Raw genomic sequence first — 5,000 nt, forward strand, 5'->3', positions numbered from 1 at the left:
CCCGCAGGCACCCGGACCGAGACGCACCAGCACCTCGCGTGCTTTAGGACACCTGAGGGCTCGCGGGCCACGCGGCCGTCACACAGCCCGCTTCGGTAAAGAAGCCCGAGGAACCCCAGGAGAGCGGGGGGGGGCCCCGGACACGGGGCGACGCGGCAAGGCACGCGCCCCCCGCCGTCGTCATGCCCCCTTCGCTTATGGAGGAGGGCAACACCTCGCGTGCCACGGGACGCGAAATGGAAAGGAGACCACCCTGCCTGAACACCGGACACCGCCGTGGCTCCCTATTAACAGGGAGCACGGAAGAGCCGGCCCGCCGAGGGCCCTCTCCGACGCGACCCGAAAAGCCTCATCGATCAGGAAGGGAAAAGGGAAGAGCAGAAAGTAGCGGAGGCCCCACAGCCACGGTCCTGGGACAGCGACAGCCACGCGCGCCCCCCCCCCCCCCCGGGGGGGGGGGTGTGGGACAGCAGACACGGGGCCCTGCGTGCGAGGGTGGGGGGGGGGCAGCGTCTGAGGAGAGGTGCAACGCCAGCCTGAACACCGGCAGAGCCGGCCCGCCGTGAAGCCTCTCCGACGTGCCCGGGGATGCCTCATCGATCAGTAAAGGAAGCGGAGGCCCCACGGCCACGGTCCTGGGACAGCGACAGCCGCACGCGCCCTCCACCGCCCGGGGGGGGGTGGGACAGCAGACGCGGGGCCCTGCGTGCGAGCGAGAGGCTGACGTCTGCGAGACGGGCTCCGACGGCCGGAACGCCGGCAGAGCCGGCCCGTCGTGGAACCTCTCCAGCGCGCCCAGGGACGCCTCAGCGGGCGCTGACTGCGTCTGGATCGGGAGGTGGTGCCGCCACCGGCACGCGCTCTGGACAACGATTCCCTTTCATCAGGTCGATGGGAGCGGAGGAAAGGCCACGGCAGGCTCGACTCCCCCCGTCCCTCAGGCGTTCGAGAGTGCCGGCAACCGCCACCGGTCACCGGTCTTTGCCGTGCCCCGCGGGGCGCCGCTTACCCCGGCGGGGAGGGGGAGAACCAAATGGAAGTGAGCAGCTCTGTGAAACACGAGGCGCCGCCGTCTCGTGAGTGCCATCCCTGGGCATTCGGGGCCAAGGGAAGCCACAGCAGGCCAGAAGACACCCAGCGGTCTGCATTCGGCTGCCGGCCACCGCGACCGGCTGCCCGCTCGCATTTCCACCCGCTTTGCGGGCTCCAGCTTAAGGCCGGGGAAAGAAAGGGGGAGAGGGAGGAAAAAAAAAAAAAAAAACACAGAAAAAAAAAAAAAGGGCGAGGCGGCCCCCCCCCACAGCACGCCTCGCCCTTCGACCACCGCTCACAGACCTTTCCACCCAGCCCTCCGGCAACCGGGTAAGGCAGGGCAGGCCAGACACCGTGGGACGCCCCACGGCTGGCTCGTGCCGGCCGAGAGAGGAGGTGGCACCACCGCCGCGCGCCTGTGCCGTCATCGGGCTCTGGGCACCGGGGAGAAAACACGGCAGGCTCGCCTGCCCCCGGCGGTCTGCATTCGGCTGCCGGCCACAGCGACCGGCTGCCCGCTCGCATTTCCACCCGCTTTGCGGGCTCCAGCTTAAGGCCGGGGAAAGAAAGGGGGGGGGAGGGAGAAAAAAAAAAAAAAAAAACAGAAAAAAAAAAAGGGCGAGGCGGGCCCCCCCACGGCACGCCTCGCCCTTCGACCACCGCTCACAGACCTTTCCACCCAGCCCTCCGGCAACCGGGTAAGGCAGGGCAGGCCGGACACCGTGGGACGCCCCACGGCTGGCTCGTGCCGGCCGAGAGAGGAGGTGGCACCACCACCGCGCGCCTGTGCCGTCATCGGGCTCTGGGCACCGGGGAGAAGACACAGCAGGCCTGCCTCCACCTGCCAGCCACCGCTCAAAGCTCTGCCCGCCTCGCGGGCTCCAGCTTAAGGCCGGAGAAAAAGGACGAGTTGCCGCCAACATCGCCCACTCGGGTCACTGGGCCCTCCGGAACCAGGGAAAGCCACCGCAGGCTTGAAACCCCCGGCCGTCTGCCTCCAGCATACACCGGCAGTAACCTTCGCCGTCATTGGGCCAGCTCAGGAAACAGAGCAAAGGAGAAACCACCGAGGAGGGTGGGACAGCGGCGCCCACCCTTTCCCCAGCCGCGTGCGTTCGAGTGCCGGCAACCGCCGCCAGCCTTTGCCCTGCCCCGCGGGATCGGGCTCAGCACCTCACAGCAGTAGGCAACGACCACCAGAGACTGCAAGTGGCTCCGGCTCTCCGCGGCTGCCAGCAGACCTTCGGGTGCCCTGTGCTGGCTTAGCCGGGGAAGCACCGGGAGGACGACCGTGCCAAGCACTCTGGAAGGTGAGACCAACCGCCACGGAAACGGCTGAGACCGGCTGCCAAAAACCCCCGGTGTCCGGCAGAGCCGCGGGGGTGAGCAGCCGTTCGCTAGTGTTCGCCCTGGTCGCGAGACACCGCTCGCGCCTATAATACGGACAGATACGTCCCCGCCCCCGGCGAGCTCCAAGAGCGCTGCCTATGGCCACCGGGGAGGCGCACCAACCACGCTGCCTTTACGATGGCGTAGCTGGAGGCAGCGAAAAACAGCGACCCCATCGGCAGCTCCGGGAGGTGGCAGGGACAACAGGTCTACCTGCCAGACCCGGAACCGCCCAAGTCCCGGCGGAGCCGGGTAGACCAGAGCGCCTGCAGCGGAGCCGGGTAGACCTGAGAGCCCGCCGGGGAGCCGGGTAGACCTGAGAGCCCGCCGCGGAGCCGGGTGGACCTGAGAGCCCGCCGCGGAGCCGGGTAGACCTGATGGCCAACTGCAGAGGCAGACCTGGTGGCGTGTGAAGCAGCCAGGTAGACGTAAAGGCCCGCCGGGCCGGCCCGCTCCTACCCCCGCCACCGCCCGCCGGTCGGCCGGCTGCGGCCTGCAAGCTGCACGGGAACAGGCCCCCGCTGCCGGGCCCGCCGGCCCGTCCCCGGGGCCGCTGGCCCGTCAGGCGCCCCCCCCCGAGGCCGCTCAGCAGGCCCGGGCCCAGGCCCCGCAGTGAACGGGGGCTGCGGGCCGGGCCCGGCCGCCGCGAGGGCCCGGGCCCGGGCCGGCCCGCTCCTGCCCCCCTCCACCGCCCGGCGGCTGCGGCCTGCAAGCTGCACGGGAACAGGCCCCCGCTGCCGGGCCCGCCGGCCCGTCAGGCGCGCCCCCCCCCCCGAGGCCGCTCAGCAGGCCCGGGCCCAGGCCCCGCAGTGAACGGGGGCTGCGGGCCGGGCCCGGCCGCCGCGAGGGCCCGGCCCGGGCCGGGCCGGCCCGCTCCTGCCCCCGCCACCGCCCGGCTGCGGCCTGCAAGCTGCACGGGAACAGGCCCCCGCTGCCGGGCCCGCCGACCCGTCCCCGGGGCCGCGGGCCCGTCAGGCGCCCCCCCCCCCCGAGGCCGCTCAGCAGGCCCGGCCCAGGCCCCGCAGTGAACGGGGGCTGCGGGCCGGGCCCGGCCGCCGCGAGGGCCCGGCCCGGGCCGGGCCGGCCCGCTCCTGCCCCCCTCCACCGCCCGCGGTCGTGCCGCTGCGGCCTGCAAGCTGCACGGGAACAGGCCCCCGCTGCCGGGCCCGCCGACCCGTCCCCGGGGCCGCTGGCCCGTCAGGCGCCCCCCCCCCGAGGCCGCTCAGCAGGCCCGGGCCCAGGCCCCGCAGTGAACGGGGGCTGCGGGCCGGGCCCGGCCGCCGCGAGGGCCCGAACCGGGCCGGCCCGCTCCTGCCCCCGCCACCGCCCGGCTGCGGCCTGCAAGCTGCACGGGAACCGGCCCCCGCGGCCGGGCCCGCCGGACCGTCCCCGGGGCCGCTGGCCCGTCAGGCGCGCCCCCCCCCCCCCCCCCCCCGCGGCCGCTCAGCAGGCCCGGGCCCAGGCCCAGGCCCCGCAGTGAACGGCGGCTGCGGACCGGGCCCGGCCGCCGCGAGGGCCCGGGCCGGGCCGGCCCGCTCCTGCCCCCGCCACCGCCCTGGCTGCGGCCTGCAAGCTGCACGGGAACAGGCCCCCGCTGCCGGGCCCGCCGGCCCGTCCCCCGCGGCCGCGGGCCCGGCAGGCGCGCCCCCCCCCCCCCCCCCCCCCCCCCCCCCCCGCGGCCGCTCAGCAGGCCCGGGCCCAGGCCCAGGCCCCGCAGTGAACGGCGGCTGCGGACCGGGCCCGGCCGCCGCGAGGGCCCGAACCGGGCCGGGCCGGCCCGCTCCTGCCCCCGCCACCGCCCGGCTGCGGCCTGCAAGCTGGCAGCCGCGAGGGCCCGGGCCGGGCCGGCCCGCTCCTGCCCCCGCCACCGCCCGGCTGCGGCCTGCAAGCTGCACGGGAACAGGCCCCCGCTGCCGGGCCCGCCGGCCCGTCAGGCGCGCCCCCCCCCCGAGGCCGCTCAGCAGGCCCGGCCCCAGGCCCTGCAGTGAACGGCGGCTGCGGGCCGGGCCCGGCCGCCGCGAGGGCCCGGGCCGGGCCGGCCCGCTCCTGCCCCCGCCACCGCCCGGCTGCGGCCTGCAAGCTGCACGGGAACAGGCCCCCGCTGCCGGGCCCGCCGGCCCGTCCCCGGGGCCGCTGGCCCGTCAGGCGCGCCCCCCCCCCCCCGAGGCCGCTCAGCAGGCCCAGGCCCGGGCCCAGGCCCAGGCCCCGCAGTGAACGGCGGCTGCGGACCGGGCCCGGCCGCCGCGAGGGCCCGAACCGGGCCGGGCCGGCCCGCTCCTGCCCCCGCCACCGCCCGGCTGCGGCCTGCAAGCTGGCAGCCGCGAGGGCCCGGGCCGGGCCGGCCCGCTCCTGCCCCCGCCACCGCCCGTCTGCGGCCTGTAAGCTGCACGGGAACAGGCCCCCGCTGCCGGGCCCGCCGGCCCGTCCCCGGGGCCGCTGGCCCGTCAGGCGCGCCCCCCCCCCCGAGGCCGCTCAGCAGGCCCAGGCCCGGGCCCAGGCCCAGGCCCCGCAGTGAACGGCGGCTGCGGACCGGGCCCGGCCGCCGCGAGGGCCCGAACCGGGCCGGGCCGGCCCGGCCC

This window comes from Grus americana, unplaced genomic scaffold (genome assembly GCF_028858705.1).
Source record: "Grus americana isolate bGruAme1 unplaced genomic scaffold, bGruAme1.mat scaffold_89, whole genome shotgun sequence".
NCBI classification, from domain to species: Eukaryota; Metazoa; Chordata; class Aves; order Gruiformes; family Gruidae; genus Grus; species Grus americana.